We start from the raw sequence: 23,743 nt of genomic DNA, 5'->3' as shown, positions 1-23,743 counted from the left end.
TGTGCATAGAAAAAGTTAATTAGACTTTATTGCAAAGGTTTTTAATGGGATCCGTTCAATTTGCCAGCTGTCGGGATCCCGGCAGTCAGTATACCGTTGCTGGAATTCTGACAGCCGACAATGTCGCCAGCTGGAATCCTGGCAAAACAGGACTATTCCCATTCGTGGGTGTCCACGACACCCATAGAGTGGGAATAGATCCTGTGGCGAGCACAGTGATCCCGCAAGGGGACTCTTTGTGCTCGCCCCACTGCCGACATTCTGGGCCGGCATCCTGCCCCCCGATAAATCATACTAATCCCGTTTTCAACATCTTTAGAACAGTATATGAATAAACCAGTTCACATACAGTAAGTCTGCAGAACTGTCTCTCAAACTGCTGCCTGCTCAGTTAGCATCCGGGATCCCCTCCTCTCTCTAGCCTGCTGCAGAGGAGTGACATTTGTAAGCATCTGTAGCCCGCCATGGTATTATTTATAAATGCTATTACTAATTAGACAAATATATCAGAGTATTCCAAATGAATTTTTTTTTTGTTAAATACAACTTAAATAGAAATACATAGCAAAATAACAAATTCATTATTTAAAATAGGTAAGTTATGTATTGTAAATTTTGTTTATGAATTGACAGTCGCTACCTGTGCCACTTACTGTACAGTGCTGTAGACTGTTTTTCATTGGTGGAAAAAAAAATAAAAAAAAATAAATGCAAATTAAAAGACTACATAGGGGCAGATGTATTAAGCCTGGAGAAGTGATAAAGCAGTGATAAGTGGAAGGTGATCACGCACCAGCCAATCAACTCCTGTCATTTTTCAAACCGGTAATGATTGACTGGTGCGTTATCACCTTCACCTCATCACTTCTTTATCACTTCTCCAGGCTTAATACATCTGCCCCATAGTGACTAAAACACTGCAGATAATAAGTGACTTTTCCTTAAAAGCAAATGTGTTACATTGTGGGATATTTTAAGTCACTGGATCGCTACTGTTAGAGCGAATGCCGAGAGCTTATTGTAATCACTTGGCTTCATACATCCAGCGGTGCAAGTATACGGGTACGCTCGGGTACGGAGTACCCATAACAATTTAGCAGCGGGTACGCAGTACCACCTGCCACACACTTTGCCATTACCACATTTATAATGTGCCACAAAGCAACAAGACCATGGTGCTTGGCAGCATGACGGCTCCTCTCACTTTGTCAGGGTTACTGGGAGTGCGACAGTGGCTGTATTTTCCTGTTATAATGAAGGCATTACTTTATATTAGAGATGAGCGGGTTCGTTTCTCAGAGAACCGAACCCTACCGAACTTTGCCTTCCAAGTTCGGATCCGAGCCGGGCTCGGATTTTCGCTCTTGACTCGGAAACCCGAACGCAGCAAACGGTCATCATCCCGCTGTCGGATTCTCGCAGGATTTTGATTCCATATAAGGAGCCGCGCGTGCCCGCCATTTTTACTCCAGTCTCGGAGAGTGTATAGAGATGACGTGTCCTTAGTGTTCAGTGTCTGTCATACTTACCGACTTTTAGGCTGCTCTCTCCGGGAGAGAGCTGCCGGTCGGCTCAGCAGGGCAGGCGGGCAGTGTGGGGACGTGCTGAGGGGGGCGGGCCAGAGGTGGAACGGGGGCGGACCAGAGGCGGAACGGGGCGTGGCTGCGGGACGCGTCATGTAAGCCACGCCCCCCGCTGGGTAATGCCGCTATTACCGGCATTATACAGCAGGGGGCGTGGCTATGATGATGCGATTCAACAAGAATCGCGTCATCGCCTGCCCCGACCGCCCACTTTACTCGCTAAGTGGGCGGCCAGGCAGGGGGTGACCCCAGAAATCGGGAGACTTGCCTGCTCTTCCGGGGGGCCGGGAGGGTCACCCGATTTTCGGGAGCCTCCCGCCCATTCCGGGAGGGTAGGCAAGTATGGTGTCCGTGTGTTGGGGCGGGAAAGTGTGGTGGCAAGTGTTGTGCTGCTCAGTCCAGTCCAGTGTAGTCACTCAGTGTATTGTGCTGCATCAGTCCAGACAGTCACAGTGTTGGTGTTCTCTGCTGCCATATATCCAGTGTAGCTGTAAAGTGATGCTGTGTTGTGCAGACCAGTCCAGTGTAGTCAGCGTATGTGCCGTATCAGTCCAGCCATTCACAGTGTTGGTGTTCTCTGCTTCCATATATCCAGTGTAGCTGTATAAAGTGGTGCTGTGTTGTGCACACCAGTGGTAGTGTCCTGTGTCATCAGTAATTCCAGTGACGATATACGCTGCTGCTATATATCCACTGCTGCAGTATAACAATTATAACAACCTGTTGTGCTGCATCAGACCAGTGGTAGTGTCCTGTGTCATCAGTAATTCCAGTGACGATATACGCTGCTGCTGCTGCAGTATAATAATTATAACAACAACCTGTTGTGCTGCATCAGACCAGTGGTAGTGTCCTGTGTCATCAGTAATTCCAGTCATTCCTGTGACGCATATGGGTGGTCATTCCGAGTTGTTCGCTCGCTGCCGATTTTCACAGTGCAGCGATCAAGTGAAAAAAACGGCAAAAATGCGCATGAGCATGGTACGCAGCGCTCATGCGCTAAATACTTTCACACAAAACTTTGCAGATTTACACAAGCTCGAGCAACGTTTTTTCATTGCTGGAGTGATCATAGTGTGATTGACAGGAAGTGGGTGTTTCTGGGCGGAAACTGGCCGTTTTCAGGGAGTGTGCTAAAAAACGCAGGCGTGCCAGGTAAAAACGCAGAAGTGGCTGGAGAAACGAGGGAGTAGCTGGCCGAACACAGGGCGTTTTTGTGACGTCAAACCAGGAACTAAACGGACTGAGGTGTCTAGGAGTAGGTCTGGAGCTACTCAGAAACTGCAGGGAATTATTTAGTAGCAGTTCTGCTAATCTTTCGTTCACTATTCTGCTAAGCTAAGATACACTCCTAGAGGGCGGCAGCCTAGCGTTTGCAATGCTGCTAAAAGCAGCTAGCGAGCGAACAACTCGGAATGAGGGCTATTGACTCATATAACTCCCAAAAAATAATGGAGAACAAAAATTTTGAGGATAAAATAGGGAAAGATCAAGAAGAACCACTTCCTCCTAGTGCTGAAGCTGCTGCCACTAGCCATGACATAGACAATGAAATGCCATCAACGATGTCTGCCAAGGCCGATGCCCAATGTGATAGTAGAGGGCGTGTAAAATCCAAAAAGCCAAAGTTCAGTAAAAAGAACCAAAAAAATAAATTTCAATCGTCTGAGGAGAAACGTAAACTTGCCAATATGCCATTTAGGACACGGAGTGGCAAGGAACGGCTGAGGCCCTGGCCTATGTTCATGGCTTGTGGTTCAGCTTCACATGACAATGGAATCCCTCATCCTCCCGCTAGAAAAATTAAAAGAGTTAAGCTGGAAAGAGCACAGAAAAGAACTGTCTGTCAGTGTTGCAATGCCTGACCTTCCCAACACTGGACGGGAAGAGGTGGCTCCTTCCAGCATTTGCACGCCCCCTGCAAGTGCTGGAAGGAGCACCCACAGTCCAGTTCCCGATATTCAAATTGAAGATGTCACTGTTGAAGTACACCAGGATGAGGATATGGGTGTTGCTGGCGCTGAGCAGGAAGTTGATGATGAGGATTCTGATGGTGATGTGGTATGTTTAAGTTAGGCACCTGGGGAGACACCTGTTGTCCTTGGGATGTGCAAGGAGAGATTGATTGCTTCTTTTTTTGTGGGGGCCCAAACAAACCAGTCATTTCAGCCACAGCCGTGTGGCAGACCCTGTCGCTGAAATGATTGGTTTGTTAAAGTGTGCATGTCCTGCTTATACAACATAAGTGTGGGTGGGTGGGCCCAAGGACAATTCCATCTTGCACCTCTTTTTCTTCTTTGCATCATGTGCTGTTTGGGGACTAGTTTTTTTAAGTGCCATCCTGCCTGTAACTTCAGTGCCACTCCTAGATGGGCCAGGTGTTTGTGGCGCACACTTGTGTCGCTTAGCTTGGCTATCCAGCTACCTCATTGCCAGTGGCGTAACTAGAAATTTTTCTCCCCCAAGCCAAAAAATTCTTCGCCCCCCCCTCCCCCATAATTGGCACTAGTAAAGGGACAAATATGCGGCGTGCGCCGCCAAAAAGGGGGTGTGGCTTAAGGGGCGTGGCATTGCAGGAAAAGACTACCTTATACCCCAGTTTTGCAACCTGCACGCACAGACGTTAGCCACCACAGGAAAGAAAAATAATCCTGATTCATGCCCCTTACATTATTTGTCATTTTTCCTCCTTATAGTAATGCCCAGTATACATTATGCCACATACTGCAATGGCCCTTAGACACTATGCCACACACAATAATGCACATGACACAATATGCACACACCGTAATGCCCCCGACACATTATACCACACACCGTAATGCCTGTGACACATTATGACAGGAATCGCAATGCCCGTTATACATTATGCTACACACTGCAATGCCCCTGATACATTATAGCACATACAATGTCTGTGACACATTATGACACACACCGCAATGGCCCTGAGACATTATACCACATACCACAATGCTCGTGATATAGTATACAACACACCGTAATACCTGACACATTATGACACACACCGCAATGTCCGTGATACATTATGCCACACACTGTAATGCCCATTACACATTAAGTTCTACAGTAAGGCTTCTAATTACTTTTAAATTACCTGCTCGTTGCCAGGGGTTTCATGCTCTTGGTTCCATGCACGGTCCCAGGGATTTTCATGCTCAGGGTGTCATGCTCGTTGCCAGGGATTTCATGCACTGGGTGTCATGCTCGTTGCTAGGAGGTAGTGCTTGTTGTTAGGGCCGTGCTCCCAGTGCCACATATGCCCCCAGTGCCAGATATTCCCCCACAGTGCCAGGTACATGCCCCCAGTGCCAAATATACACCCCCAGTGCCACATATGCCCCCAGTGCCAGATATTCCCCCACAGTGCCAGGTATATGCCCCCAGTGCCAGATATTCCCCCACAGTGCCACATATGCCCCCTCAGTGCCTGCTCCCCCAGTGCCAGATATTCCCCCACAGTGCCAGTTATTTGCCCCCAGTGCCAGATATTCCCCACAGTGCCACATATGCCCCCTCAGTGCCTGCTCCCCCCAGTGCCAGATATTCCCCCACAGTGCCAGGTATTTGCCCCCAGTGCCAGATATTCCCCCACAGTGCCACATATGCCCCCTCAGTGCCTGCTCCCCCCAGTGCCAGATATTCCCCCACAGTGCCAGGTATATGCCCCCAGTGCCAGATATTCCCCCACAGTGCCAGGTATATGCCCCCAGTGCCAGATATTCCCCCACAGTGTCACATAAGCCCCCTCAGTGCCTGCTCCCCCCAGTGCCAGATATTGCCCCACAGTGCCAGGTATATGCCCCCAGTGCTAGATATTCCTCCACACAGTGCCAGATATTCCCCCACAGTGCCGCCAGGTACATGCCCCCAGTGCCAGATATTCCACCACAGTGCCTGCTCCCCTACCCCCCCCCCCCCCCCCCGCCGCTCCTTTGTGTTGGAGGGACACGGAGGGCACAGCGCGCACCTCTCCCGTGTCCTTCCTGGCTCTCCTGCGGGTCTAATAAAGGAAGTGCCGGTTCGTGAGCCAATCAGAGCTCACGAACGGCACTTCCTTTATTAGACCGGCCGGAGAGCCAGGAGGGACACTGGAGAGGCGCGCGCTGTGCCCTCCGTGTCCCTCCATCACAGCAGCGGAGGGAAGGAGACCGCAGATTGACATGCGGACGCTCGTCCGCATGTCAATCTGTTCTAAGTCAGTGGCGCCCCCGCAGCCCCTCGCCCCCAAGCCACCGCGAGGACTGCGGGGGCAGTAGTTACGCCACTGCTCATTGCACCTCTTTTTCTTATTTGCATCATGTGCTGTTTGGGGCTTTTTTTTTTTAAATCTGCCATCCTGTCTGCTACTGCAGTGCCACTCCTAGATGGGCCAGGTGTTTGTGCCGCAGACTTGTGTCGCTTAGCTTAGTCATGCAGCCACCACGGTGCAACTTTTAGGCCTAAAAACAATTTTGTGAGGTGTGAGGTGTTCAGAATAGACTGGAAATTAGTGGAAATGATTGTTATTGAGGTTAATAATACTGTAGGAGCAAAATTACCCCCAAATTCTGTGATTTTAGCTGTTTTTATGTTGTTGCTTTTTTAAATCATCCAGATCCAAAACCAAAACCAAAACACGAAAGGGTGGTTTTGGCAAAACCAAGCGAAAACCAAAACACGAAAATGGAATTAGAACCAAAACACAAAAAATATGCCCACCGCACATCTGTACTATATATTGTTATTAAATTGGGGGCTTTACTATATATCTCTATTATACTGGAGGTATCACTATATATTTCTATTATACTGGAGGTATCACTATATATTTCTATTATACTGGAGGTATCACTATATATTTCTATTGTTCTGGAGGTATTACTATATATTTCTATTATACTGGAGGCATTACTATATATCTCTATTATACTGGAGGTATTACTATATATTTCTATTATACTGGAGGCATTACTATATATTTTTAGCATTGCCTCCAGATTCCCCCCCAAAAAGGGCTGTCATGTGGCCACGCCGCTAGTGTCATATAGCCAGTCCCACTAGCAGCACGTGACCACACCCACTCACATTACATGGCCACGCCCATTTTTCGGCACTCAGTACCACTAAGGAAATATTTCTACTATTACCCACTGCATACAACACAACAGCAGCAATACTTGATAGCCCTGGTCATCTTGCCACGTGCCATTAGGTAGGCAACCCTAGCTGGAGCTGTTTTCAGGAGATTAAATTGGCAGAAAAAGCCTCCAGCGCTAGGCTCGTCATGGTCTCTGAAAGACCCTTTCTCTTCGAGCTGTAGAATTGAGGTGCTTATCTGTCCCCATTTGCCCCCAGGTCCTATGCATGCAGTAATGGCGCTAATGTGAGGGTGGTGGTGCGGTGTACTGCCTGCTGCCATGCAGGTGTAGACCTACTACTTACCAGGCGCCGCACTCTCTCACCTTCAGGTCACGGAATCTTCAACGGACATGGAAACTGTACTTGGACCCGGACATGGCGATCCCCTTCCAGATGTAGATGACAGACGAGCTAGGAAGAAACGTGAACCAATTAAGGAGTAGCAACTCTTTTCCAAAGGAAAAGAGGATATTCCCAGGGTGGCGGCGACCTTAACTGGTTAGGTGAAAATCATCATCGGCACAAAGCCTCAGCCACCCAATTTTCACCAAACAGCTGTCAGGAATCACTTACCAGCGCGCTGGTGTGCAGGCCTCCGGAGGTCGTGGCCCCAGCTGCGGCTGCGTGAGTACAGTGGCCGCGAGCATCATCTTCCGCATTGCTGAGTACCCCTGAGTCTGGTCCTGTGTGGGTTTTGCTGAGTGCCGGTGTCCGGCCTGTGTGGACGTTGCCATGACACCTGCACTCAGCTGATCCTGGTGCTCAATCCAGCGCTGTGTCTCCACCTGCAGCTCTGTGTCCAATCGCTGCTGAGCAGGGGGTTTAACTTCCAGTCCGTGGCTCTCTCACATTGCCTCGGACAACGAGTCACATACCTTGTGCCCAAGTTCTCCTGGTTCCTGTGTTCCTGTTTCCAGCGTTCCCCGTGGTTATTTCCATTGTTCCAGTTTTCACCTTCACAGCTCTCCTGTTACTCCGGACTTCAATTACAACCAGCCACAATCCACCAGCAGCAGAGACTCTCCTCAGGTGTTCGTATTACCATCTTACCTGTGCACTTGCTATCAGTATTCCATCTGTGCATTCCAGCAGTATAACAACTAGTTGCTTAGAGACTGTCTCCTGCTTGAGCCTAGTAAGTCTACCTGGACTTGTGCTTTATAGAGACTGTGTGTTTCTTATGCATATCGGAGTTCTGCTTTTCAAGTTACTTTATCTTATGTTATACCGAGACTGTGTGCTATCAAGTACTACTGGACTTTAGTTTATATCATCTGCCTTCAGTATATGTTGTTTCATATTTCCTTTACAAGAGACATTGGTTATTCAAATTCCGTCATCAAACATTTTCATTCCATTACCGGTTTTCTGTTTACTCTGTGTTATCCCATCTGCTCCGTTATAATAAAACATCAGCGCCTATGCGCAGGACTTTTATATTGCCTCCACGTTTTATCTATCATACCAACACTGACCCACTAGCGCTCCCGCCGGGGACAGACAAACCTAGAGACCTGACAGTTTGTCCGAGGCCCATTGACCCGGACGGTCGTCAGAGTGTGGGGTCAGGGACACTCCAAGACCTAGTGTCACGACTGGATGGTCAAGAGGCTGTGCAGCAGCAGATTATTCAATTTCTGCAAGAAATGTCTTCACGTTTAGATACTCTGCAACAATCATTTCCAATTTCAGTTTCCCCAGTGTCCTCTTCAGTTCCAGTTCCTGTTCCTAGTTCCTCAGTTTCTAGCTCTCCAGTTGCTTCTGTTTCAATGTCTCGCATCCATCTTCCTACACCAAGTAAATTTGATGGTAATGCTAAGATGTGTCGTGGATTTCTAAATCAATGCGAGGTTCAGTTTGAATTGCAGCCACAGAACTTTCCAACACCCAGATCAAAGGTTGCTTATATTGTTTCTCTTCTAGCTGGCTCTGCTCTGAACTGGGTCTCTCCGCTGTGGGAGCGAGCAGATGCTTTATTGAACAACTATACTGAATTTGTTGCCGCATTCCGACATTTTTGACGAACCTGGGCGTACGACCTCTGCTTCTTCAGACCTCCTTCAGATCCGCCAGGGAACACGTACTGTGGGTCAGTACGTTATCCAGTTCCAGACATTGGCATCAGAGGTGAAGTGGAACAACCAGGCATTGGTTGCCGCCTTCTGGCATGGTCTGTCCGACCGCATAAAGGACGAGTTGGTTACTCGAGATTTACCAGAGCAACTGGAAGCTCTAATTTCCTATGTGTCAAGTTGGATCTACGTTTACGCGAGCGAGCCTGTGAACGCTCTCGAGGTGATCTTCGCAAGCACCGAGCTATGCCTCCTGTACAGTCTCTACCTATTACTGCTGATGAACCCATGCAGGTAAACAAATCTCGTTTAATACCTGAGGAGCGGTCCAGAAGATTAAAGGAAAGACTGTGTCTCTATTGTGCTGCTGCTGGTCATCTGATTGGTTCCTGCCCTGCTCGGCCGGGAAACGCCAGGTCCTAACTTGTAGAGGAGGAGTCAAGTTAGGGACCTTGAATAAAGCTCCTTCATCGCAAGATCTGATATTACCTGTCACCTTGGAAAGGCCAGAGGGACTCCAGTCTTTGTCTGCCTTAGTGGATTGTGGTGCTGCTGGGAATTTTATCACGCAAGCTGCAGTGGATAGACTTCATCTATCAGTGTCTAAGCTGTGTCGTCCAGTGTCTCTCACGGCCATGGACGGAAGCCGTATTCCTGAGGGTTCCATCTCTCAGCAAACCAAGCCGGTAGTTCTGGGAATAGGCTTTCTGCATTCCGAGCTCATTGAGTTCCTGGTTATGCCTAAAGCGAGCTATGAGATTGTACTGGGTATGCCTTGGCTCCAACTGCACAATCCACAATTCGACTGGTCTACATTACAGTTAACATCATGGAGTTCCTCCTGTCATCAGTCTTGTCTTGCTCAAATATTTCCAATAAAGTCTTCAAGTGTAAAGTCCCAGTCCGGACTTCCGGAGGCCTATCAGGAATTCACTGACGTCTTTAGTGAGAAAGCAGCGGATGTCTTGCCACCCCATCGAGAGTGGGATTGTCCCATCGATCTGGTTCCAGGGAGCAAGCCACCTAGAGGGCGTACATACCCTCTTTCAGTCCCAGAGACTCAAGCAATGAGTGAATACATAAAGGAAAATTTAAAGAAAGGATTCATCCGTCCATTCTCTTCCCCAGCTGGTGCTGGATTCTTCTTCGTCAAGAAGAAAGATGGAGGACTTCACCCCTGTATCGATTACCGGGGTTTAAATGACATCACGATCAAAAATAGCTACCTGTTACCTCTCATCACAGAGTTGTTTGACAGAGTTAGAGGGGTTTCCATCTTCACGAAACTAGATCTTCGCGGGGCTTACAATCTTATTAGGATTCGAAGTGGTGATGAGTGGAAAACCGCCTTCAATACTCGTGACGGCCACTATGAATATCTAGTGATGCCCTTCGGTTTAAGTAATGCCCCGGCGGTGTTTCAAAACTTTGTCAACAAAGTGTTTAGAGATCTCCTGTATAAATGTGTGGTAGTTTACCTCGATGACATCTTGATATTCTCCCGTGATTTAGTTTCTCATCGCCAACAGGTGAAGGAGGTTCTTCACCGTCTTCGACAGGCTCATCTGTATGGCAAGCTGTCTAAATGCACATTTGAAGCTTCTTCAATATCTTTCTTAGGATACATCATTTCCGGAACAGACCTTCAAATGGATCCAGCTAAACTGGAAGCTATAGAAAGCTGGGCTCTTCCAACAACACTCAAGTCAGTTTAACGCTTCACTGGCTTCGCCAATTACTACAGAAAGTTTATTAAAGGATTTTCCACGTTAATAGCTCCAATTACCTGCCTTACCCGGAAAGGGGGAAATCCTTCTCAATGGTCTGACGAAGCACTGTCTGCTTTTCATAAAATAAAACAAGCTTTTATTTCAGCTCCTGTGTTACAACAGCCGGATGTCAGTAAGGCCTTCATCTTGGAAGTTGATGCCTCAACGGTTGGTGTGGGCGCAGTCCTGTCTCAGATTGGCATTGATGGTAAGACTCACCCCTGTGGGTTTTTTTCTCGTAGGTTCTCGCCCGCAGAAATGAACTATACCATCGGTGACCAGGAGTTGTTGGCAATTAAATTGGCCCTTGAAGAATGGCTTTATCTGCTGGAAGGTACGAGATTCCCCATTACCATCTATACGGATCACAAGAATCTTCTCTACTTAAAAGCCGCGCAGTGCCTGAATCCTCGGCAAGCAAGGGGGGCCCTATTCTCTTCTCGTTTTGATTTTAAGTTAATGTTTAGACCTGGCTCACAAAACGTCAAAGCAGATGCTTTGTCTCGCTCTATGAGCTCAAATGAGGAATCCTCAGAACAGGCTGCTCGACCAGTATTAAATCCGGTGGTTTTCGCAGCTACAGGGATGTCGCAAGTCCCGCCTCCAGGCAAGATGTTTGTCTCTCCAGAGCTTCATCCAAACCTTCTGTCCTGGGCTCATACGTCCAAATTTACTGGTCACTCACCCTGGAGTTCTAAAGACTTTTAAGTTTCTGTTTCAAACGTATTGGTGGCCTCGTATGAAGGTAGATATTCAAGAATTCATAGCTTCATGTCCCAAATGTGCTCAGCATAAAATTTCTCGTCAGGCTCCCGCAGGCCAATTGATACCCAATTCCATTCCCAAGCACCCCTGGTCCCATTTGTCGATGGATTTTATTTCTGATCTCCCTCCATCCAAAGGGTATGACACCATCTGGGTAGTAGTCGATAGGTTTTCAAAAATGGCGCACTTCATTCCACTCATGGGGTTACCATCTGCTCCAAAATTGGCACAGTTGTTTCTTCACGAAATTTTCAGGTTACATGGACTTCCAACAGGAATCATACCTGATCGGGGTGTACAATTTGTGGCCAAGTTTTGGAGGGCTCTGTGTTCAGCGCTGCAGGTAAAACTGAAATTCTCTACGGCCTATCATCCTCAAACAAATGGGCAGACAGAGAGGGTAAATCAAGAACTTGAGACATATTTGAGACTGTATATTTTTTCTTCACAGGATGATTGGGTAGATTTATTGCCCTGGGCGGAGTTTGCTCATAATTTCCGTTATCATACTTCTACAGATACAACTCCTTTTTTCGCAGTTTATGGTCAGCATCCTAGCGTACCAGACTTCCAAGAGTTACCTGCCATAGATGTGCCTGCGGCTGATTCTGCTCTTCAGCGGTTCGCTCAAATTTGGAAGAAGATCCATTCATCTCTTAAGAAAGTTTCTCAACGGTATAAAATGTTTGCTGATTGGAAGAGACGAGCAGTTCCTAGTTTGAAACCGGGTTTGAAACCGGGCGATAAAGTCTGGTTATCTACTCGAAATCTCCGTCTCAGAGTGCCATCAATGAAGTTTGCTCCACGGTTTATTGGACCATTTCCAGTAGAAAGTGTCATTAATCCGGTGGCTTATAAATTAAAACTGCCTGCTTTTTTGAAAGTACCCAACTCATTTCATATTTCTCTCCTCAGACCACTAATTCTCAATCGTTTCCAGAGAACGCTTCCAGCGGCTCCAAAGGTACAAACTCATCGGGGCGTGGAATACGAGGTGGAAAAGATCTTAGACTCTCGACATCGTTATGGTCATCTGCAATATCTCATTGACTGGTCTGGATATGGTCCTGAAGAGAGGAGTTGGGTCAACGCCACGGATGTTCATGCTCCACGTTTGATTCAAGCCTTCCACAGACTCTTCCCTGCCAAGCCTCGTGGGTGTTCGGTGCCCACCCATAAAGGAGGGGGTAATGTCAGGAATTGGCGCGCTGCTGCGTCTCGCTTACCAGCACGCTGGTGTGCAGGCCTCCGGAGGTCGTGGCCCCAGTTGCGGCTGCGTGAGTGCAGTGGCCGCGAGCGTCATCTTCCGCATTGCTGAGTACCCCTGAGTCTGGTCCTGTGTGGGTTTTGCTGCGTGCCGGTGTCCGGCCTGTGTGGACGTTGCCATGACACCTGCACTCAGCTGATCCTGGTGCTCAATCCAGCGCTGTGTCCAATTGCTGCTGAGCAGGGGGTTTAACTTCCAGTCCGTGGCTCTCTCACATTGCCTCGGACAACGAGTCACATACAATGTGCCTAAGTTCTCCTGGTTCCTGCGTTCCTGTTTCCAGCGTTCCCCGTGGTTATTTCCATTGTTCCAGTTTTCACCTTCACAGCTCTCCTGTTACTCCGGACTTCAATTACAACCAGCCACAATCCACCAGCAGCAGAGACTCTCCTCAGGTGTTCGTATTACCATCTTACCTGTGCACTTGCTATCAGTATTCCATCTGTGCATTCCAGCAGTATAACAACTAGTTGCTTAGAGACTGTCTCCTGCTTGAGCCTAGTAAGGCTACCTGGACTTGTGCTTTATAGAGACTGTGTGTTTCTTATGCATATCGGAGTTCTGCTTTTCAAGTTACTTTATCTTATGTTATACCTGACTGTGTGCTATCAAGTACTACTGGACTTTAGTTTATATCATCTGCTTTCAGTATATGTTGTTTCATATTTCCTTTACAAGAGACATTGGTTATTCAAATTCCGTCATCAAACATTGTCATTCCATTACCAGTTTTCTGTTTACTCTGTGTTATCCCATCTGCTCCGTTATAATAAAACATCAGCGCCTATGCGCAGGACTTTTATATTGCCTCCACGTTTTATCCATCATACCAACACTGACCCACTAGCGCTCCCGCCGGGGACAGACAAACCTAGAGACCTGACAACAGCGCTCTCATGCTGAGGTGTACTCTGGACCTTACATGGCCGTGCAAGGTCCACCGAACCGGCGCTCATGGTACAGACAGAGGGACAAACGGGCACAGATGATGCTCACCGTTGCCAATCCTGCACTGCGATCTTCCTTGACACTTACAGGTCCCTGTAAGGAGGCAAACAAACAAATAAAAAGCCATGCAGGGCCTAACTCTACCCTAGTGTGCGCCCGCTACACTAGCTACATGAACAGAGCCCTCAAACTAGCTCAGGTGTGGGTGGTGCAACACAAACTCTATGCACAAACTGTAAAACAAATACTTTGCCCTGCACGGTGACAACAGGCATCACAATATCACAGTACAGGATCAAACGGTGCTGTCCCTTTAAATCCCTACCTACTTTCCGGGGAGTGGGCACCACACAGCCTACCCACCTCCCATACACTTACTTACCAGGGGCTCAGGCCTTTCAGCCTGCCTACTTTAGTCACGTTGGAGTGGCCTGGGCCTAGCGCCCAGTACCACCCTTATTCACCTGGGGGGGCACTTATTGACTGGGCCTAGTGCCCCCTAACTGCGCACAGGCCAGAGGCCTGACATCACCCACGGGCCTAGCGCCCACCTAACATAGACCAGATGGGTGACCTGGGCCTAATGCCTAGGGTCACCTTTTTCCCTAATCGGCCACACTTTGAACTAGGGCCTAATGCCCTCTCACTGTCCCCACAGGCCTATTGCCTGATCTTGGCAATGGGCCTAGTGCCCGCCTACCTTGTGCCACAGGCCTGTGGCCTGACTGTCCCCACGGGCCTAATGCTCGATCCCTGGTGGTCTAGGAAGGGGTGGGGGTAACAGGGGCACTTTAGAAGGGCCTACCTGACCTGGTGGAAGAGGCACCAGGGGGGAGCTTCATCAGCTCTTTTCTTCCCACCCCTGGTAGCCTCTCTGGATCTCCGCCTCAAACTTCGACTGCTGATCCCGTCCTGGTCAGCAGCGCCGCTCCTCCGCATCTAGCCGCCGCTGGACATCTTCTTTCTGGAGGCCGGCATCTTCTGGTCTCTTCGGCGGCCACTGGAGCTCTCCACCAGACGCCTTCTTTCTTCTCCGGCTGCCGCGCTTCTTCTCTTCTCCGTCCGGCTCTTCACTGCTCTTCAGCGCGGCCTACTTTCTCTTCTGGGTCTCGGCCGTGTCTGACGTCACTCGCCGGGGGCGGGGCCTACAACACGGCGAGCACAGATTGACTCATTACGGCCGCACGTGATTGGCCGGCAGCCGCGAGCCGTGATTGGCTCACGGAGGGCGCCGGATTTTAAATGACGTGGCCTGCGCTTCTCATTGGCTGCCAAATTGGCACCAAGTATAAAGCGCCGCTGCCTGTCGCCGCCTCTGGTCCGGTGCAGGGAACCAATGCACGGTCCCGGGACCAGACACCTGCTGCCACTGCTCAACAAACGCTGGGGACAGACAAGCTGCCCCAGTGCTGTCTACAGTTGGGAACTGCAGGGGACATAGATTCCCTGCACTCTGCTGGGAGCCTGAAGCGCCAGCACACATCTCCACACTGACACCAGTGATATTTGAAGACTCTAGTCAAGCCATAAAGAGTAACGTATAATAAAAGAAATGTAGGTACTGACACAGGCAAGCATAATGTCTGATGTATAAACCGGGTTGTGGCTGGTGGCAAACCAGGAATGGTCTATATCCAAACAAAAGGTCAAAGTAGGCGGCAATTCACAGAATGGAATTAACGGGATCCCCGGTCGGGATTCCAGATGTCTAAATACCAACTCCGTAATTCTGACACAGCTGACACTTCCGTCACCGGAATCCCGAATGGGATCACAATCCTGGCGCTGGCAAAGCGACACCCGCCATCCTGAACGTCACATTGCTGGTCTGCCAAAGAGGTAATGCCCAGAGGAGGTTAAGTTTAGGCTGTGGGGGGAGGGTTAGGTTGCAGGGACCCATTAGGTTTAGCCTGCGGGGGGGGGGGGGGGGGGGGTAGGTTTAGGCATTAGGTTTAGGCTGCGGGAAGGGAGGGGTAGGTTTCGGCATTCGGCATTATATTTAGGCTGCGGGAAGGGGGGTGGGTTAGGTTTAGGCACCCCCAGGGAGGGTTAAGGTTAGGCTGCCGGTGAGGGAGGGTTGGGTTTAGGCTACGGGAAGAGGGGTAAGGCACCACTGAGGAGGGTTAGGATGTGGGCGGGGGCAGGGGGAGTTAGGTTTAAGCTGCGGGAAGGGAGGGTTAGGGGGCCATTTGGGTGAAGTTAAGTATACCGATGGCCGGCATTGCAAACCAACCCGGAATTAACATATGACTGTGGGAATCCAGGAAAGGATGACTAACATACATAGATTCAAATTTCTCTAGCCTCCAGGTGGCAAAAGTCCTGCTTCTTGTTGATGGCATGAAAGGAGTCCATTGTGCTGTGATTGTTTGATAGTCTAAAACAAGTTTTAATGTATGTATCTGGTTCAGTCTTTACAATTATTGAGTTTTCTGTAACTACAGTATGTGCTTTTCAAGCTTATCCGGTATCATAAATGAAGACCGTTCCTTTTGGGAAAAACAAGAGAGATCTACTGCATTAGGGTTTTAATTCACTAGCAGTTTAAAAAAAACTCATCAATCATATAGAAATGTAATTTAAAATATATCAATAAATACAGATATAACACAAACTAGGGAGAGATTGGATTTCCGACCATACGGAAGTAATGGCATTAGCATGATAAAAGGTCCTCATAGCCAACCACCGTGCACCCAAAGGCTGGACTTGATGCTCCCATTGATGTGTTGGCCACTATGTCAAATACAGGTGATCTAGAATCAGAATCGGCTTTATTGGCCAGGTATATTTGCGTATACTAGGAATTTGTCTTCGGTTTGCTATACAACGGCCAAGTAGGTACCAGATAAGCAGTAAGCAGGTGGTGGTGGTGGTGGTGGTGGTGGGGGGGGGGGGGGGGGGTATACCGTAGGGACACAAGTGAGTTACATGTACGTCTAGTCAGTTAATGTTCAGGAGTTCAGCATGTGGACCACTTGGGGAAAAATGTTTTTTTTTGGCTTCTGGTGGTCCCGGCTGGGACGGCCCTGTAATGCCTGCCTGAGGGAAGCAAGTTAAACATGATGTGGCCGGGGTGTATCTGGTCCTTTACTATCTTCATTGCCCGCTTTTTAGCTCTGGACAGGTTCAGGTCCTTTTAAACAGTATTTTACTGACGGGCTCAGTTACCGAGGTGAGTCAGACTGACGGGATATCTCCCCAGGGATTTTACTTTGTGACCATTAATACATTATTGCCTTAGATCAACTGATAATTTACAGGCTGCTTGTGGCAACTCTTTATATCAGTGACTGCTCAATGAAACATACCTTTCTGTATGCATACTAAATGTATCTGTTTTTACACAGCTGTCTGCAATACATGTTTTATATAATTAATCTTTACTACTACTCCCGGGAGTTTTCATTGTTACTGCAGATCTTATTATACTGTATTTCATTTATGTGTATTAAATTATCCTATTCTATTGAATTGTGTTGGTTTGTGCCTTGGAAGCGCCATCTGATTATCTCTATGGTTTCAAAACTGCTCCCCTAACAGTCCGGACACGCCTCTGTTTTCCGGACCGTGCCCCGCCAACAGCGTTCTAATGCCATTGGCACGCCCCCTCCCGCCCCGCGACCGCCTCTGCCTGTCAATCAGGCAGAGGCGATCGCAACCAGTGAGATGCTGATGGCATCTCTCTGGGCTCCCAGGGTGCACACGTGCAGTGCGGCCGCTGTGCGTGCGCACTCCACAAAGTAATTCATACTGCGATCGCTGCCGCTGCAGCGATCCAGTCTGAATTACCCCTAAGTCTCCCAGCGATTACGTTCTCTGGTCCTTATTCTGGTTCGTTTGCAAAAATCGCAGGCGGACACTTTTCTGTCTGCGCATACACGAAGTCCGCTGTGCTGAAGGATGCAATAGCAATTTGATTGACAGTGGTGGGCATCGAGGGGGCGTCAACGTGGTGTTTTGGGGGTGAGAAGTTCAGATTATTTCTAATAAGTATTTAAAATGCCAGCGTTAATATATGTTGCGGACGCAAGGCGCATCTTATTACCATATGCGATAAAAGTGCGCTGTACATCGCAAACACTACATCCCTTAAGAGAAAACAAGCACTCGCACACATTGTATAAGTTCCAACGCTCATAGATGTATATATTTGATATTAAAAGGATATGTATACAATATATCACATGTACAGTATATATCATTTAGTTATAATGTTACAATTACACAAGAAGTAGATAGTTACAAAAGAATCCATTACAGTTACAGCCAACATACTTCACCCTATCCCTCAATGCTCAGTGAACAGTCGTCTCCATCTTTAGCTCTCCCTCAATAGCAAACAAACAGCAACAGAAGAAAACAGCAAACAGAACTTCTTGGGTCAGTGGAAATGCCTATATCCTGTGCATTTTGGGGGAGTACATGTCTGGGACTGAGTCTTCTGTTAATGGTCCAGGGGAGGGAACTTTCTCATTCATGATGTGTTATTGGTCAGTTCATATGCAAGCAACATCCAGCCTTGAAGATTACATCATAGGGGTTGGCAGCTGGGATCCTGCCCACATGCTTTCCTTAGTTCTCATTAGAATTGTGGCTTCATATTCCTACATTTAATCATAACTACTCATTGCAATGTGCTACAATCTAACCACAGGTATCAAACCAACACACTCATTCCCCTGATTATTTTGACACAAAGCATGACATGTTTATCTTGTTCTGTTCCAATAATACATATACATGATGTTATACTCCATTATATAATTTAATACATTATAATGTCTGGTGCTTGACATGTTTAATTTATGTGTGGTATGAAATATGTGTTGAATATATCTTTGTGGCTTGTCTGTGTGAATGCATATGCTACCATATAGCGCTGTGCATGCTGCGTGTATTCGCATGCACAGCGACTCATCTGTTTGGAGTTTGTATTAGTTGTGTATGTAATATTTTTGACTTCGACAGGGGAGTGGTCTGGACAATGGTTGTTTGATTTAACAACTTTATCTGAACAATTGGTTTTGTCCATTTTCCAGCATTTGGGAGCAAATGATTGATTATCATTTGCTCCCGTACATTACCAGGTTTGTGCTCCCACCAGACAGATTGGACAGAGAAAGCAGTGTTTTCCATCCTCGATCCACAGGGTACACTAAAGGCCCCCATACACAGGTCCGACTTGTCCAAAGGACAAGTTGGACCCGATTTCCTTTGAAGCTCCCCGGCATGCGATTTATAGCATGTAAAGTACCGTCAGGGAACAGGCTGCGGTAGAGGCAGGAGGCAGATTTCAAAACTCCTATTCAAATGAATGGACGGCCGCTGATTGGCTAAGAGAGCTCTCTCAGCCAATCAGCGGCTGCCCATTCATTGGAATAGGAGTTTTAAAATCTCCTGCCTCCCGCCGCTGCAGCTCTCTTTGCCGGGGGGAGGATTGGTGGGGTCACGGAGGCGCAGAGTGGGGAGAGCACCTTTCCTGGCCAGCGCTTCCCCGCTATGCAGACTACAGGTGTGTGCCAGCAGTGCGGCCCACTGGCACAGACCTATGGCCCTGGTCAGATGCGATACATTGCGGGTGCTAAAAAGCACCCACGATGTGTCACTGATGCTTCCGATAGATCATATGTGCTGCACATATGATCTCCAGGCTCCGATCTGAGGCGCACGGGAACGCGCATCGGATCAGATGTCAAACACATCCAATTTGGCCAGTTTTCATCTGATATATCGGCCCATTCAGTCGGAATCGGATGAAAACAGGTAAAATCGGACCTGTGTATGGGGCCTTTACAGTCCAGAATTTAGTGCACATCCATGCTTAAGCACAGATGGTACAATAAAAATGACTGATACCCCTTTTCCACTAGCACTAGCTCAAAAAACACGGGTAAATGCACGGAGCGCGCATTTACCTGTGTTTTTTGCAAATGGAAAAGGGTCCCCCGCAAAAACCCAGATCAAGTGACCCGTGAATCCTACCCGGGTAAATACCTGGGTAGGACACGAGAATGATCCGGGTAGGGTTGTAGTGTAAACGGAAGCCGTGTCGATGCGACACAGCTCCCGTTTACACTGTATGGAAGGGCAACACTGGGAGATCCCTAAGGGTTAATGGTCCCGTTCCCCGCTGACAGGACATTAGCTCCTGAGGAAACTATTCGCAAGACCCACCACGGCGAGCGTACATTCCCGCAGCAAGCTGCCACCCCTAACAGAGCCAGAAAAATTAAGAGTGGTGAGTACTAAGTCGGCGTCCCAACTGGCGGGTCACCGGTCATTATGGCGGCATGAGGTACAGAGACGCGCAGCTTTTACATGGGGTGGCTGCGTCTCCAGACTGTCTCCAGTGCAGACGCACCGCTTATGAGGGGGCGAACTGAGTCTAAGTACACTATATGTGTACACTGTACCCAAACTGGCATTACAGACTTTAAAAGGGGTATGACCCCATTTTAGGCACAAAATCACCTCAGCCAATAAAAATAAGTGGGAAGACCGCGCGCCATTGCAGGAGCGGGGCTTCACTATGAGCAGATCCAGTAGCTCACAGGCGCCATTTTATACACTGTATCAACACATACGCTGACTGCAGGGATGCACAGCTCCTCCAGACAGCCTCCAGTTACCTCAGCGGTACCAGGGGGTTATAACAGGGAGGGAGCGATATATAGCATACCTCCCAACTATCCCGATTTTCGCGGAACAGTCCTGTTTTTTGGGGTCTGTCCCGCTGTCCCTCCCGCGGGCCACAGTGTCCCGCGGTGTGGGGGGGGGGGGCAGTTGGGAGGCTCCCTATCACTCGCTGCTCTGCTCAGTTCAGAGAAAAGCAGCGGTGAATAGACGCTGTGCGCATGCGCACAGCATCTATTCCAGTGAGGCAGAGGGACTGGGGTCATGGCCAGCAGCTCACAGAGCGCTGGCCATGCCCCACTGTGACTAAATTTGGAGGCGTGGTCCATGATAGCGGCATCCCCGCGAGGCCACGCCCCCTTCACGATAGGTCACGCCCATTTTCGGCGCCGGCGCGGGTAGCCGCGCAAGGAGTCGCTCTTACAGTAATCCGAAAGTTGGGAGGTATGATATAGTGTACTAAGTCCCCAATCTGGGTACTTAGTCTGCGACCAGGCTAAGCTTGCTTTAGCAATAAGGGTGCCATGTGCTGGTTTCTCTATATCTGTGTCTCTCCTGAAGTGCTCTGTGTGGGTTAATTGTGTTGTTAACCATTGCATGGGTGTATGCCATTCTGCTGCAAGGATGTCAGACAAAGAATGTGTTACATGTAAGGCACAGTATTCCTCTTCTCCTGGGGGTTCACTAGTGTGTACTCAGTGTAGTGTCCCTTCTCAGACAAGTGGGGCGGAGCCAGCGTGGCTGGAATCCATTAGGGGGATAATCTCCACCGTCTCTACTAAAATATCTCGGAACGAAAAAGTGACGCAATACTTAAGAAAGTCTAGGGCTGAGTTTATGCAAAAGGACTCAGACCAGTGTCTCAGTCCTCTGTCATTGTCTGCAAAAACATACAGATCCTGCATTCTGTCTCTGATAATTACTGGGGGAAGGTGAAGTGGACATACACGCAGGGGAGGGTACTCTGTCCCAAGCTATTGAGGTGCTCTTAGACGCCATCAGGGAAGTCCTAAATATTCCTGATAAGGTGACAGAAGTATGTGAGGAATCTTGCTTTAATGTACAGAAAAAATCCTCAGTCACTTTCCTATGTTAAAGGAATTAAATACCCTGTTTGACTTTGAACAACCATGGGTTAATACAGATAAAAAAAAATCCACATTCCCAAGAGGTTATTGTAATCTGTTCCCTTTCCTTCTGAGGATAGGAAAAAATGGGGAAATCCACTGATAGGGGATAAATCAGTCTCCAGGCTCTCACATAAAATTGTTTTACCTGTTCCTGGTGCAGCCTCCCTAAAGGATACAGCTGATCGTAAGATTGAGACTACCCTCAAATCTTTGTATACAGCTGCGATGTGGCTCAGAGACCCACTATAGCCTGTGGGTGGATTACACAAGCAATTGCAAAATGGTCTGGTAATTTAATGGAGGGTTTAGACACCTTACCTCGAGAGTAAATTATTTTACTCCTGCAACACATACAAGACTCTGCAAACTTTATGGTTGAAGCCATTAAGGAGAGGCGTTTGCTTAATGCATGGACCACAGCTATGGCTGTGTTGACATGCAGGGGATTATGGCTATGTCAGTAGACTGCTGACGCTCACTCCAAAAAAGGTGTGGAAGGCCTGCCTTTCTCAAGTGAGGTCTTATTTGGCGAAGAACTTAATAAGTGGATTTCACAAGCAGCTCCGCCAGCTAGAAAGGCCTACTCGGGACACAACTTACAGTTCTTTCGGACTTCAAAGTTTACGGGGCAGGGCCAGAGATTCCTCTAACGCCGCCAGAGGGGCTAGAGGAAAACCGCGCAGACCAACCTCGGTTGGTTATCAGGAACAGACCTCCAGCTCTGTTGCCTCGAATCCTTCCACATGACGGGGGGGGGGGGGGGGGGGGGCAACATGCCTGGAAGAAAGGCAGGTGGGAGCCCGGCTAAAATTCTTCAGTCACGCCTGTACGAGAGCGAGTCCCCTGGATCATAGACCTTATATCCCAGGGCTACAGGCTGGAGTTCCAGGATCTCCCACCTCATAGATTCTTCAAATCAGGCTTACCAGCTTCACAGGACGCATGTCTAACCTTACAAGAAGCTATTCAGAAACTGTTACTGACTCAGGTCATTGTTCCAGTTCCACCTTATCTACAAAACAGGATACTTTTCCAGCCTGTTTGTAGTTCCGAAACTAGATAGTATGGTAAGACGGATTCTAAATCCAAATCATTGAACCTGTACTTATGGGTGTTCAAGTTCGAGATGGAATCTCTGAGAGCAGTGATCTCAGGTCTGGAAGTGGGAGAATTTGTGGTGTCTCTGGATATCAAGGATGAGTACCTTCACATTCCGATCTGCCCGCCTCATCAGGCTTACCTACGGTTTGCGCTGCAGGACTGGCACTACCAGTTTCAGGCCCTGCCTTTTGGTCCCTCCACAACACAGAGGGTATTCACCAAGGTGATGGCAGAGATGATGAGGCTACTCCGCAAACAGGAGAACATAATTCGTTACCTGGACGATCTTCTGATAAAGGCTACGTCCAGGGAACAGTTGTTCATTGGTATCACAACCAGATTACTCCTAGACCAAGGGTGGATTCTGAACCTGCCAAAATCTCACCTAGTACCAACACAGAAGCTCCATTTCCTGGGAATGATCCTGGACACAGTCTCAGAAGGTGTTCCTTCCCTCAGAAATGGCAACGGTAATGGTTCGGGCTGTCTGGAAACCAACCAGAATTTCAATGCATTCATCTTCTGGGGAAAATGATGGCCTCTTACGAGGCGATTCAGTACAGTAGGTTTCATGTGAGGCCGTTCCAGCTGGATCTGTTGGACAAATGGTCCGGATCGCATCTACACATGCATCAGAGGTTTCACCTGTCGCCAAGGCCAGGATCTCTCTCCTGTGGTGGTTGCAAAATACTCACCTGGTGAAGGGTCGAAGGCTCGGGATTCAGATTTGGATTCTGTTAACCACCGACGCAAGCCTCAGAGGTTGGGGAGCAGTCACCCAAGGGGTGCAGTTTCAAGGTAGGTGGTCAAGTCAGGATGTCGTCCTTACCATAAACATCCTGGAGCTCAGGGCAATCTACAATGCCCTTCTACTGGCATCTTCTTTTCTTCAGAATCAGGCCATTCAGGTTCCGTCGGATAATGTGACGCCGGTGACGTACATAAACCGTCAAGGCAGAACGAAAAGCAGAGCGGCAATGTCAGAAGTGTCAAGGATCCTCTTCTGGGTGGACAACCACGCTGTGGCGTTGCCGGCAATCTTCATTCTGGGAGTATTCAACTGGGAAGCGAATTTCCTCAGCAATCAACATGATGGTCTCTCGTCTAAACAAGAAGCTAAGGCGGTATTGCCAGGTCGAGGGTCCCACAGGATGTGGCGGTTGACACACTGACAACTCGGTAGGTAGACCAACTGGTACACTTATTTCCTCCAATTCCTCTGATCCAAAAGTTCTCAAAAGAATAAAAAGGGTAAGAGTTCAAGCAATCCTGATTGCTCCGGACTGGCCAAGAAGGGCCTGCTATGCGGATCTTCTAGAGATGCTAAGCG

General features: G+C 48.4%; 1 protein-coding gene across 5 annotated transcripts in view; it reads left to right on the top strand.

The window, feature by feature from the left end:
- Positions 1-23,743, top strand: part of LOC134966638 (arylacetamide deacetylase-like 4) — a 185,860-nt gene that overhangs the window by 72,992 nt on the left and 89,125 nt on the right. The gene's annotated exons all lie outside the window — the stretch shown is intronic.

The sequence above is a fragment of the Pseudophryne corroboree genome, chromosome 10 (genome assembly GCF_028390025.1).
Source record: "Pseudophryne corroboree isolate aPseCor3 chromosome 10, aPseCor3.hap2, whole genome shotgun sequence".
In the NCBI taxonomy this organism is placed as follows: Eukaryota; Metazoa; Chordata; class Amphibia; order Anura; family Myobatrachidae; genus Pseudophryne; species Pseudophryne corroboree.
Note: the sequence above shows the minus strand (reverse complement) of the source record. Positions and strands in the feature narration are given on the sequence as shown.